The following is a 14762-nucleotide window of genomic DNA, read 5'->3' on the forward strand; positions in this document are numbered from 1 at the left end:
TTGCAGGAACAGCAACTCATATTCCGCCTGGGAACCCTGCAGCCATATGGTATCAATGTGGACTTCACCAGTTTCAAAATCTCCCCTTCCCCCACTGCATCCCTAAACCAGCCCAGTTCATCCCCTCCCCCCACTGCACCACACAACCAGCCCAGCTCTTCCCCCCCACCCACTGCATCCCAAAACCAGTCCAACCTGTCTCTGCCTCCCTAACCGGTTCTTCCTCTCACCCATCCCTTCCTCCCACCCCCAGCCGCACCCCCAGCTACCTACTAACCTCATCCCACCTCCTTGACCTGTCCGTCTTCCCTGGACTGACCTATCCCCTCCCTACCTCCCCACCTACACCCTCTCCACCTATCTTCTTTGCTCTCCATCTTCGGTCCGCCTCCCCCTCTCTCCCTATTTATTCCAGTTCCCTCCCCCCATCCCCCTCTCTGATGAAGGGTCTAGGCCCGAAACGTCAGCTTTTGTGCTCCTGAGATGCTGCTTGGCCTGCTGTGTTCATCCAGCCTCACATTTTATTATCTTGGAATCTCCAGCATCTGCAGTTCCCATTATCTCTGGACTGTAACTGTTCAGCTTTTGTTTACAATCTTAGTTGAACTAGGGTGTGATGCTTGCATTTCCCCAGTTCTATTGCACCACCCTTGTGTTTGGGGAAGTTTAAAAGAAACTTGCCTGTGTTTCTGCAATTTCCATTCTCGCTTCATCAGAATCCCTACTGTACGGAAACAAGCCCTTTGGCCCAACAAGTCCACACCAACCCTCAGAGTATCCCACCCAGACCCATCCCCAGATACAATGGGCAATTTAGCATGACCAATTCACCTTACCTGCACATCTTTGGACGGTGGGAGGAAACGGGAGCACCCAGAGGAAACCCACGCAGACACGGGGAGAATGTGCAAACTCCACACAGACAATCGCCCGAGGGTGGAATTGAAGCCGGGTCCCTGGCGCTATGAGGCAGCAGTGCTAAGCACTGAGCCACCATGCTTACTGCAATAATTTTGAATGCACATCATCCACTCCCGGCATCTTATTAACTTTGAGTATTGACAGCCACTACCTTCATATGTAAATTCCCATTTAGGTCCCTAATCAACCCCACTTCATTTTTAAACAATCTTTTTACTATTTATGTGCCTATTGAGGAGTCTGGGATTCCCCATTATGTCAGCTATCAATCCTTTATCTTAATCACTCTTCGCTGCTCTTATTTACTTTTCCACCTCCCTCTGAACCTTCTGTACCCAGTAAGTAGTTTATGAATTTTCTTGATAATTTGTACCATTTCTGGGACACAAACAAAAGATATATAAACAGGAGTATGTCATTTGACCCCTCAAACCTTCTCCAACATTTAATAAGATCATTACTTATCTGCCTTTGGCCACAATTCCTCTTTTCTGCCAGCTCATCGCAGCTCTCAATCCCTCAATTTTTTTTAAAAAAGTCAATCTAACTCCTTTTTTAATACTTCCAGTGATCTAGCCTTCACAATTCACTGTGGTCAGGTATTCCAGATATTCACAGTACTCTGTGAGAAGAAATTCCTTCGCACCTCAGTTTTAATGAGTGTTCACTTATCTGTAGCTTTGTCTCCTGGTTCAGGATTCTCCCACAATTGGAAACAACTTCACAGCACCTACCCTGGTAAGCTCCCTCAGAATCTTGTAAGTTTCAACAAGATCAGCCCTCATTCTTCCCGACTCAACGATTATCTTTAGCTGCTCTTGATAAGTTAACCTCTCCATCCCAGGCATCAGCTTAGTGAATCTCTTTTGAACTGCCTCCAATACCAGGACATCCTTTATGAGATACCGGGATCAAAATCACATGCTGTACCCCAGGTCTCTATTCCCTTTAAATTTTCTTACCACTACACAGATTTTCAAAAGCCATGCATTGCAACAGCTGGCGGAACCAGATGTCAATGTATCCACATGTCCATCGTTGTGCGCCAATCTTCTGAACCTCGCTAAGATCCTGTACAGTTGTAACAAGACCTTGGTGTTTTACATTTCATTGCCCTCGCAATAACGTCCAAAATCCCATTTACCTGTGCTGTACCTGTATGCTTTTTATGTATTGTACATGACAACACCCAGATGTGCTGCACTTTTTAAGATTCTCTCTTTATTTAAATAATAGACTGCCTATTTATTCCTATGAAAGTGCAAGACCTACGTATTTCTACACTAAACTCCATGTGCCAAGTTGTTTTGCTCACTCAAACTACTTGTATCCCCTCAAATTCTTTATGCCCTCATCACAAAATGTCCTCCCAACAAATTTTGTATCAATAGAAAATTTGGATACATTAAATAAATGAGGTCCTGGGGCTGATCCTTGAGGCACTTCACTAGTTTGTTTTTAGTTCTTAAATTTCCCTTTAATTGAACCACCACCACTAGTGAGTTTAAAGCCTTACCTACTACCCTAGTTATATAATTCACCAAGATACTGGCCCAGCATCATTCAAATAAAACCTGTCCATAAGGAAAAGCTCCTTCTTTCCCCAGTACTGGTGCAAGTGCCCCATCAATTGAAACCCATTTCTCCCACACCAGCCTTTAAGCAATGAAGCTATCCCTCTATTCTTATTTACAGCACAAAGTTGCAAATAGAGACTATTATCTTTGTGCTTCTGTTTCTTAATTTAGATCCCAACTGCTTGTAATTCCTCATTGGAACCTGTTTCTTAGCCCTACCTACATCATTGATAAATAGGCCTTCACAGCTAGATCCTTCCTATTCTGCGCAGAGCTCCTCTTCAGGGCTAAAGCCAACACCCTGACACCTTGAAGTCAACAGAGTTTTCAGGACTCTCTGTCTTTGCTGTAGAGAATAGTTTCTATTTCTCTAATTAGACTATCCCTTATTTCTAATCCATTTATCTTTTCTCCCCTCCATTTGAAGGAGGCACTCGACCATGGTTCTGAGTCAACTTGCTAATCCTCCCTGCAGTCTGTGTTGTCATCCACACTGGGAGTAAGTACTTCATACCTATTGAACAAGAATACTTTCCGAGGCATGTACAAAGCTAAATTCTGGATCCCTACACCTGCCTTATTCATGGTCACACCCTCCTGACCCTGACTATGGGCCAAATTTGATGTAATTCATCTAAAAGATGTGACTAACCCCTGAAACACAGTGGTAAATAGACACTCCCTGGTGTGTCACAGTGTCCACAGCTCAGACTTCAGCTCATTAAATCTGAGTCAAAGTTCTCCAACCAACTGACACTTGCTGCTGGTGCGAGCACTATTGATCAAGCTGGCTTCCACCAGCCCCCACATGCTACAGCTGCAACACATTGTATGTCCAGACATCTCTGTCAAATGTCTGCTTAATGGCCTTGCTGCTTATTTACATAGTCTCCATCTACCATCTGTTTCTGTTTATTCATTGTGCAAGTTCAGTGAGTCTTTCACACTTCAAAATGGGGCAAAATGTGACATAACAAAATGATCTATTGCACAATCCACACAGGAAAGAATTATGATTTTAGAAAGAAGTAAATTTTTTTTAACTAGTTGTACAACATAGGTTCTCTTTATTTCTTGAGAGCAAAACACCATCTGAAAATAAGCATTAATACTTTCATTGCAAAAGGTAGTATGTAGTGCAACTTTTATTGATTATTTAATGATTCAAAAATTCAAGCAGATGAATTCTGCAGGAAATGACATCATTTCCCGATTGTTAGATTTGGGCAAAAACAAAGTACTTATTGATACATTTTTTGTGTAAGTGCACTCCTGGAAATTTGGGGCTACTGATTCATTGGGGGTGAATTTTAATACTTGCAGAATTGTAAAAGGGATTTCATGATTCATGGATAAGTGATAATGGGAACTGCAGATGCTGGAGAATCCAAGATAACAAAGTGTGGAGCTGGATCAACACAGCAGGCCAAGCAGCATCTCAGGAGCACAAAAGCTGACGTTTCGGGCCTAGACCCTTCATCAGAGAGGGGGATGGGGAGAGGGAACTGGAATAAATAGGGAGAGAGGGGGAGGTGGACTGAAGATGGAGAGAAAAGAAGATAGGTAGAGAGGAGAGTATAGGTGGGGAGGTAGGGAGGGGATAGGTCAGTCCAGGGAAGATGGACAGGTCAAGGAGGCGGGTTGAGGTGGTAGGTAGGAAATGGAGGTGTGGCTTGAGGTTGGAGGAAGGGATGGGTAAGAGGAAGAACTGGTTAGGGAAGCAGAGACAGGCTGGGCTGGTTTTAGGATGCAGTGGGGGGAGGGGACGAGCTGGGCTGATTTTGGGATGCAGTAGGGGAAGGGGAGATTTTGAAGCTTGTGAAGTCCATGTTGATACCATTGGGCTGCAGGGTTCCCAAGCGGAATATGAGTTGCTGTTCCTGCAACCTTCGGGTGGCATCAGTGTGGCACTGCAGGAGGCCCATGATGGACGTGTCATCTGAGGAAAGGGAGGGGGAGTTGAAATGGTTCGCGACTGGGAGGTGCAGTTGTTTGTTGCGAACCGAGCGGAGGTGTTCCGCAAAGTGGTACCTCTGCCAATGTGGTATATTGTATCCACTGCACCCGGTGTGGCTTCCTCTACATTGGGGAAACCAAGCGGAGGCTTCCCCCTCCCATTCCTCAGACAACATGTCCATCATGGGCCTCCTGCAGTGCCACAATGATGCCACCCGAAGGTTGCAGGAACAGTAACTCATATTCCGCTTGGGAACCCTGCAGCCCAATGGTATCAACGTGGACTTCACAAGCTTCAAAATCTCCCCTTCCCCTACTGCATCACAAAATCAGCCCAGCCTGTCTCTGCTTCCCTAACCTGGTCTTCCTCTCACCCATCCCTTCCTCGCACCTCAAGCCGCACCTCCATTTCCTACCTACCACCTCATCTCACCTCCTTGACCTGTCCATCTTCCCTGGACTGACCTATCCCCTCCCTACCTCCCCACCTATACTCTCCTTTCCACCTATCTTCTTTTCTCTCCATCTTCAGTCCGCCTCTCCCTCTCTCCCTATTTATTCCAGTTCCCTCTCCCCATCCCCCTCTCTGATGAAGGGTCTAGGGCCAAAACATCAGCTTTTGTGCTCCTGAGATGCTGCTTGGCCTGCTGTGTTCATCCAGCTCCACACTTTGTATTCATGAGTCATGGACGTGTTTCGTACTCTACCTGATTTTCTTTTCCTCAGTCTTTCCTATTTTACCCAACAGCCAAAACTGACTTGGACCTCAAAGTATCTTTGTGATAATACACATACATGCATACAGAAAGGACTTATTTGGTGCGTTGGTAATGTCCTGACCTCTGAAACAGGAGGCCAGGGCTCAAGTCCCACTTACTCCAGCAGTGTGTTTGAACAGGTTTATTCGTGATATTTTTACAACATACTTGAGAGTTTGCTAAGTTTTGTACGTTGAATGCTACAATGTAGCTGAGCATTATTTTGCCAATTGGCATTGATTGAACCTGTATACAGGGGACACCAAATTTGCAAAAGCTCGTACTTAGCAATGCGATCCCATACATGGAGTTAATAGTAAAGATCTGACATTTGAATTTTCACGAGCTTACAGATGGTTATTTAATATCGTCCTACCTTTTGTTCTGACTTGCATACAAATCGATTTGCAAGTGGAACCGTAGGGACGGCCCGTAGAGCAGAATTTTAAAGCGGCTGTATCGTCAGTAGTTTCTACAGCATGGGTTATAGCCACAGTTTATGCTGACAATCCCAATTATGAGGAATCGATGCTGTTGACTTCCTCATTTTTCCTTCAGGCCTGTCAACTTTTACTTTATTTTAGAGCGTTGCTAAACTTTATTTGACCATGACAGGGTGTTGGGAAACCCACACACAGTCCAGGAGATGCACCACTGCTCGGTGCACTGCAGATGGTGTTGTACTAGGGTGCGCAAGATTCCTGTCCTGGGACTTTTTATTGTGACCTGCAATTGCAAATTACTTCGTAGCATTGAAGAGGAAGATCTACACCGATTGCAGCTTCTTTATAAACCACAAAATGCAGGTGCGGATAACGAACAATGAAACTAATCTCTATATTTATGTACAGAAGTTTTGATTTGTCAATCAGAAATTAAAGGAGAAATTGCTGGAAAAACTCAACTGGTCTGCGCAGAATCTGTCGAGAGAAAGCAGAGTTTTCTCCAGTCCAGTGACCCTTATTCAGAAGTTCTGTTGCCATCTGTTCTAATTTATGTCTTCGTCAAAGTGACAATTTTGATGCTGCAGATCGTTTCTGAATTCTAGGTTGGTGAGGGAAACATCGATTAGGGTCCCCCCCACCCCGATTCCTATCTGACTGAAAATGTATGTTCATGAATGTGGGCACTAACCCAATGTAGAAGCAGATGCACTTGTGATGCCCAATAGGGGGAATAACCTATTTACATATATTTTCTGTCACAAGTACATAGTTTCTTTGGATAAACTGCAGAATTGGGCTGAAAGGTGGCAAAATGGAGTTCAATGCAGATAAATGTGAAGTGATTCACTTTGGGAAGAATAATAGGAAGGCCTAATAATAGAGTCAATGGAAAGATTCTTGGTAGTGTGGATGTGCAGAGGGAACTTGGTGCCCATGTACATGGATCCCTGAAAGTTGCCACCCAGATTGATAGAGCTATTAAGAAGGCATACGGTGTGTTAGGTTTTATGGGCAGAGGGATTGAGTTCCGGAGCCGTGATGTCATGCTGCAACTGTACAAAACGCTATTGCGGCCTCATTTGGAATATTGTGTACAGTTCTGGTTGCCCCATTACAGGAAGGATGTGGAAACATTCGAAAAGATGCAGAGGAGATTTACCAGGAAGTTGCCTGATCTGGAGCAGATTAGACCTGAGGAAAGGCTGAGGGATTTAGTTCTGTTCTCATTGGAGAGAAGAAGGCTGAGAGGAGATTTAATAGAGACATACAAGATGATCAGAGGATTAGATAGGGTGGACAGTGAGAGTCTTTTTCCAAGGTTGTTGACGTCGGCTTGTACAAGGGGGCATAGCTGTAAATTGAGGGGTGATAGATTTAAGACAGATGTCAGAGGCAGGTTCTTTACTCAGAGAGTGGTAAGGGCGTGGAATTCCCTGCCTGCCAATGTAGTTAACTCAGCCACATTAGGGGCATTGAAACAGTCCTTGGATAAGCATATGGATGATGGGATAGTGTAGGGGGATGGGCTTAGATTAGTTCACAGGTTGGCGCAACATCAAGGGCCGAAAGGCCTGTTTGCGCTGTATTGCTCTATGTTCTATGTTTTATGTTTCTGTTTTCAATTACAAACAGGGACCCCCTGAAGAGCTAGAGAATGGCTGATAGTCAGGTTGAATGAATGCTATGTAAAATTCTAATAGACAAACAATCAGTTTATTTCTGTGGTATGTGGGGATTCAGAAGTTTACAAATTCCTTTCATGCTGAGCTTTTCCAACAATTTTTGTTTGTGTTTCTGAGTTACAGCATCCATAGTTCTTTTGGTTTTTATACACAGACAGTTCTCAGCAATTGCAAGACACCTTTTTCATGGTGTACAAATGGTGACCGCATTATACTAGAGCTAATTGTGCTTTGTTGTAGCAAATATTAGAACACACCTAATTTTACATATGCAGATTTCTTCAAATCTTTGCCCTCATAATACTCTTTTGAGAGAGTGGATTGCAGTGATGAACAGCTCCATTCAATCCAATTGTGTGTCTCCTTCATTTAATTGTTGAAAAAGTGTACATGTGACACAAGAAGAGATCTTTCAATGATCTACTTTCTCTTTTCCCCAAAAAATCTATTCATGACTAGAAAGTACAACACATCATTTGGTTTCCGACATGTTTGCAGAATGATATGACAAATAGTGGCTTAGCTTCTAATTGAGTAACATCAGAAATGGTTATAGTTTATGTCTGTTCAGTGAAAATTTGCTTTTTAAAAGCTTAAAGATGATGACTATTTGTGAAATTATTCCCAAATGCCTTGCCAGTTAACAGTTCCTAATTTCCATTTAACAGAAATAGCCTGATGTGTTGGCTTCTATTAGCCTGAGATCCTATCTGCTTACCAATGCATACAATTTGAAAAATGCCAAAGACAATCCAGTTTGAAAAAGCAATCCATGACATTGCTGAAGAAGTGGTTGAATATTCAATCTTTTTATAACGATCACAGAAAATGTGCTAATAGCTTATTTAAATAGCCTTTGAACTTTTCAGAGCAAGAAAGGAAGAGAGAGTAGTGCAATGATGTGCAAATGTCTGATTGCAGATGATAGACACAAATTGCTTTGTCTTTGCTATGACAATCTTCAAAAATAGAGAAGTGGTTAAGTATGTCCTTTTGGAAAATCAATGGTTAGTTGATTAGTTAACAGTGCCATATTCTAACATTCTAAAAATTGAAACTATAATGTTCTGAGGAAGGGCCACCAGACCCGAAAGATTAACTCTGATTTCTCTTCACAGATGCTGACAAACCTGCTGAGCTTTTCCAACAATTTTTGTTTGTGTTTCTGAGTTACAGCATCCATAGTTCTTTTGGTTTTTATACACAGACAGTTCTCAGCAATTGCAAGCAAAATAAACTCCAACTGTTGGAATCAGAAATAAGGCAGGTGTTTAATTTCTTGGGAGACACATTATGGAATCTATAGGGTTGCCATTCTCACATGTGTCTGAATAATTAACACAAATTAAAATTTTGCTTATTCAAGTTTTGTATACCACGAACCAGTTTAATATGAAATCCTTGACCTGAAACGCTCACTTTGCTTTCTCTCCATAGATGCTGCCAGACTTGCTGAGCTTTTCCAGCAATTTAGTTTTTATTTCAGATTTGCAGCATCTGCAGTTCTTTCAGTTTTTACTGTGAAATCCTGTTCCCCACTGTCAAATCCCATATGCAATCATTGGGACATTTTCTGTTTCTTTTTACAATTGAAAGGTCAATTTTAAACTTGTTGCCATGCATAAAACTGATGTTGTGGATTAGCTGCCAGTTATAAACATATCAGATGTACATCTCTCCTGATTGGCTTTCATTGAGATAAATATCAGGAGTTTTAAAATTAACCGTTGACTTACTAACTCCCAATTTGCATGATGACATTAAGTCATACCCAGCCCTAAGAATTCATTCTGCAGGTTATACTTAGCCTTACTGACATAACTCTAACCAATCTTAGTCTCATTACCCCTGTCATATGTCTTCATAGCCACTTAACAGGAACATACTAGCTTCAAGCAATGACAAAAACAGAAATTGCTGGCCAAACTCAGCAGGTATGGCAGCATCTGTGGAGAGAAAAGAGAGCTAATGTTTCAGGTCCAGTGACCCTTCAAGCAATTTGTATTTGATGGTGGTTGCAACCTGCACCCAAAGGGATTAACAACAGAGGCAGAGATGACATGAGGTTGGCAATCCATCTACTATGCTAGGTATATCCAGTATACTAGGTACAATTATATTTCTCTAAACACCCCTCTTGACATAAAAACCAAGAACAAGTTACATGCACACTTATTTGCCAGTATAAATTACTCAAATTGTCCAATATGTGTGGGCACTATGAAAATTATCATTCATTGACTGTACTAACTTTAATCAGTTCCACAAATATCAGTGTCTGTACAGTGATAATGGGAACTGCAGATGCTGGAGAATCCAAGATAACAAAGTGTGGAGCTGGATGAACACAGCAGGCCAAGCAGCATCTCAGGAGCACAAAAGCTGACGTTTCGGGCCTAGACCCTTCACCAGAGAGGGGGATGGGGAGAGGGAACTGGAATAAATAGGGAGAGAGGGGGAGGTGGACCGAAAATGGAGAGAAAAGAAGATAGGTGGAGAGAGTATAGGTGGGGAGGTAGGGAGGGGATATGTCAGTCCAGGGAAGACGGACAGGTCAAGGAGGCAGGGTGAGGTGGTAGGTAGGAAATGGAGGTGCGGCTTGAGGTGGGAGGAAGGGATGGGTAAGAGGAAGAACAGGTTAGGGAAGCGGAGGCAGGCTGGGCTGGTTTTGGGATGCAGTGGGGGCGGTGTCAAGTTGGGCTGGTTTTGTGATGCACTTGGGGGAGGGGTCGAGCTGGGCTGGTTTTGGGATGCAGTGAGGGAAGGGGAGATTTTGAAGCTTGTGAAGTCTACATTGATACCTTTGGGCTGCAGGTTCACCTTCCTCTGCAACCGCAGGAAGTGCTACACTTGCCCCCACACCTCCTCCCTCACACCTATCCCAGGACCCAAGATGATTTTCCATACTAAGGAGATGTTCACCTGCACATCTGCCAATGTGGTATATTGTATCCATTGTACCCAGTGTGGCTACCTCTATATTGGGGAAACCAAGCGGAGGCTTGGGGACCGCTTTGCAGAACACCTCCGCTCGGTTCGCAACAAACACCTGCACCTCCCAGTCGCGAACCATTTTAACTCCCCCTCCCATTCCTCAAGTCCATCCTGGGCCTCCTGCAGTGCCATAATGATGACACCATGAGGTTGCAAGAACAGCAACTCATATTCCGCCTGGGAACCCTGCAGCCCAATGGTATCAATGTGGACTTCACAAGCTTCGAAATCTCCCCTTCTCCCACTGCATCCCAAAACCAGCCCAGTTCTTCCCCTCCCCCCACTGCATCCCAAAACCAGCCCAGCTCGACCCCTCCCCCCACTGCATCACAAAACCAGCTCAGCCTGTCTCCGCTTCCCTAACCTGTTCTTCTTCTCACCCATCCCTTCCTCCCACCTCAAGCTGCACCTCCATTTCCTACCTACCACCTCATCCCGCCTCCTTGACCTGTCCGTCTTCCCTGGACTGTCCTATCCCCTCCCTACCTCCTCACCTATACTCTCCTCTCTACCTATCTTCTTTTCTCTACATCTTCGGTCCACCTTCCCCTCTCCCCTTTTTATTCCGGTTCCCTCTTCCCATCCCCCTCTCTGATGAAGGGTCTAGGCCCGAAACGTCGGCTTTTGTGCTCCTGAGATGCTGCTTGGCCTGCTGTGTTCATCCAGCTCCACACTTTGTTATCTCAGTGTCTGCACATGCACTGCGTACATTGATGTTAAATTATGCAGGTTTCCTATTGGTATGCATAAATGCCATGGTTGCTTGTTTATCTAGCATCTGTTGATTCCTAGGGTGATGTTCCTTCTCTGAAGCGTGCTATGATATTGCAATAATGCTCATTATATATTCTGTGGGATTGTGCAATTTCATCTTCCTGATCAGCTAACTGCAGTGAAGGATCAGCTTTGTAAGTTGTGCGTAAATGTCTGTGGTGTGCTGATATATCTGATGATTTATGTTCACTACATGCGCTCGAGATGACAGCTGCACAGTTGAGGTCCTATGTTGCCACAGAGGTGGACTTATGTTGAGAACATTGAATCTTGCAATTCTGACTACCTTTATAGTACTTATGTCTGGCAATGATTTGATAGTTTTGTTAAGGCAAAGTTTGACTTTCTGTCATTTCATCTTGATTATGTCACAGTTGCCTTCTGGCTTCAATTGTTTTTTTCACTGTTACAAAAGTTGCTTGTGTGCAACTTGACTCCATTCCATACCTTCAAGTGTTGTATTTCTTCACTTGAGCATTGCTTTGGAGAAGTCAGTACTGGAGTTGTTCCATTTTGTCATGATTCCTGAAGTGGGTTTCACTGGTGCCTGAGCCTTTCCATTTAAATAGGGATAGTCTGCAGAGGATAGTGTGCAGATGATGTATGGTCTTAAATTTCCCAATCCTTTATGAAGTGGCTGAAACCTTCACACATGAATTGAGAGCCCTTATCACTTATTATAATTTCTTCCACACTCTCACTGGTAGTCATTGATCTCAGCTGGATACTAACTCCCAATATTCAGAATAATGGTTGACATTTACAAAATGACCATTTTCTTTGATAGTGAAGAGGTCTGTGCCATCTTAACCCATTGCCTGTCTGGAATGTCATGGACCTACATGGCTCTTCAGTTGCTTAGCTTGGTAGTCATTGCAAGCACTGAACCGGTTGTTGTAACCCTTTCCCTTATTGCACACTCTTAGCCAGTTGGGCACTTTCCTTGCCTTTGAGAAACCAAACTCAATTCTTTTATGGCTTGCATGAATGTGATTTAGCATTCCATACCTCATCTTTGTAGGGATAATCACACTATTTTAGTTACCATCTTGGGCTATCACCACATATCTGTATGCCCAATATTCTCTTGTAACAACCAATGAGTACTTGATATTTTCAGGCCATAACTTCATTACTACTCCCTGTAGTACTTGGAGAGTTGCATCTTGTTATATAGTTTGCTTGATTTGACCAAGATAATTATCTTTTAGATTCAAAATCTCTATTCAGTAATGACTTCCAGAAGATTTTGATCTGTTACTTGACGTTGAATCTGGAAGAATTCACAATCTGTCTCAGCATCATCAACATTCTTCATATGGAGAGTCTACTCTGCTTAGCATATCAGCAATGCCCATCTGTTTGCAGTTCTTATGCGTCATTCTTATATGTCATGTCCAGATGGTATTTTTACAAATTAACCAACATTCTTTGCAATGTGTTGAAGTAAACATTTGAGGAAGATGCTTTGAAGTATTTTGTTGTCACTTTATCTTTCACAAATAGATGTTCACAAGCAAATACAATAATAAGCCGCTTTTTCTCATTCTGAGCGTGTTCAGTTTGCAATAGTGTCTTGAATGCAAACACATTTGGTTGTCCTCATTGCCTAATGGTTGCTCCAAGATCTGCTTTTCTGGCATCATGCTACAAGGTGACTTTCTTATTGACATCTTCACACTTTCGCACTGGCACCATCACTTTTTTTTAATTCTTAGGAAAGCTGCATCTCATTCTATCCCCCAATATCATCCATTGCAATGAGCTTGCATAGAGGTTCACACTTTGATGATAAATTAGGCAACAACTTTGCTAAATAGCCCACAAACAAAGAAAAATGTGCACTGTTTTCTCATCTGTTGATCATTGCATCTCTGCTCCGCTCTCACCTTGTCAGGATATGGACTGTGATAACAAGGTGTAGAGCTGGATGAACACAGCAGGCCAAGCAGCAACAGAGGAGCAGGAAGGCTGACATTTCGGGCCTAGACCCTTCTTCCTTTTATCTTCAGTAACCAACCTATGTACCTGACCACGGGGCATCTACAAATGCATCTTTTTCTTATTCAGTTTCAGGCTCATCTGGCAAGGTTTCTGTCACAGTCAACCATATTCTGATCGTGGTTTACAATGACTCCTTTTATTGAGTCTCCTCATCTATGGACTTTCAGATCATCACAATAGCTTCAATTCAGGAAGATCATTGACCATTGTGCAGTGGCTGCATTGATATTCTTCCAGAGCAGTGGAAATTCCAATTGTCATTCGTAACTATGTGCAACTCTCATATGTCTTTCAGAAGGTAGTTACAAAAACATTCCTTTCATCCAATGTCACTTGTCAGTAACCATTTCTAAAAATCTAGAATGTAATAAACATTTCTGTCTTGGCAAACTGTACCAAAGTTTGTTCAATGTTTCACATGGGGTAGAGATATCACATTAAAGCTTCATTGAGATCCTTTGGGATTCCAATATTTTGTGACTTTTTCTAAATCTCCTTGGAATTTATGCTTTTGACAGTAAAACGCCTGTCAGTCCAAGTCTATCATGGTAAATAAGAGTAGAGTCTTCCACGGGGGGTCTGAGTAACATGTACTATAAAGAAATATGTGGCACAATTGGACAAGTAGCCTGGCAAGGCCTGAGTCAACATCAAGACCATCTCACTCCAACTTTACGCTTTTCACAAGCAACTCTGTGAGATTCTCTTTAGACACTGGCAAGATGCCAATTGATGGGGCTAAATGCATGTTAAATTCTTTGCTAATGGTCCAAATCACCTCAGTAATATTCAGTTTGCCATCTTACCAAACCCACAAAGGAACTCAGACATTGGGAAAATTTGCCAGGGAAACGAGAGCATTCAGTTCACTGCTTGCTGACAACAATCTGTATATTGGAAACCAGGCACCAACATCTCAGGGCATGTTGTGTGGGCATCAGCCACACAAAATCACGATTCAAGTACATTGGTATTCGACATGTGCCAATATCTAAGAATCATTACTGATAGGCAATCTCTAATCTGCTTAGAGGACATTTCTGCAATACAATGCTGCACCTTGGTGGCATCAATAACTTTCATTTTATTGCTACAGCAAGGATAATTTGTGCTCAGGGACATACACCCAGCTCACGGACTGCACCAGGCTACATCTCCCACCTGGTCACCTGTTGCCCTGTCACTCACCAACTCTGAGCTTGTTTGCATCGCTACATTGCCTTGCCTTTTACACTTTGCTCCCTCAACCATAGATATTAGACAAGTATTACTGCTGTCCTACATTGCTGTATGGACAAAATCAAAGCCAGGATGATTATCATGATTGTTAGCAGGCCTCAGCCAAGACAAGGAGATAGCCTTTACTGAGAAGTTACTGGCACAGTAAGTCAAGGGCAGCCTCCAGTGCTAGTGCAGGGCCTGCCTGGGATAGCCAGAGTCAGGATCCCCTGCTTTTAATGGTAAGGAGCAGAATGATGGGAAAATAGCAGTTGTCTTGACTCCTAAGGGCGGCACGGTGGCTCAGTGGTTAGCACTGCAACCTCACAGCGCCAGGGGCCCAGGTTTGATTCCAGCCTCGGGTGACTGCCTGTGTGGAGTTTGCACATTCTCCCAGTGTTTGCGTGGGCTTCCTCCGGGTGCTCCGGTTTC

The 14762-nt window shown here is 43.3% G+C and overlaps 1 long non-coding RNA gene across 2 annotated transcripts in view; it reads right to left on the reverse strand.

Annotated features, from left to right (window-relative positions):
- LOC125448233 (uncharacterized) overlaps positions 1-5737 on the reverse strand; it is a 148651-nt gene extending 142914 nt beyond the window's left edge. For both annotated transcript variants that reach the window (XR_009446697.1, XR_007246675.2), the window contains exon 1: positions 5589-5737. This is a non-coding gene — a long non-coding RNA (uncharacterized LOC125448233). The remainder of the gene's footprint in view (positions 1-5588) is intronic.
- Positions 5738-14762: the final 9025 nt, after the last annotated feature.

Source organism: Stegostoma tigrinum, chromosome 1 (assembly GCF_030684315.1).
Source record: "Stegostoma tigrinum isolate sSteTig4 chromosome 1, sSteTig4.hap1, whole genome shotgun sequence".
In the NCBI taxonomy this organism is placed as follows: domain Eukaryota; kingdom Metazoa; phylum Chordata; class Chondrichthyes; order Orectolobiformes; family Stegostomatidae; genus Stegostoma; species Stegostoma tigrinum.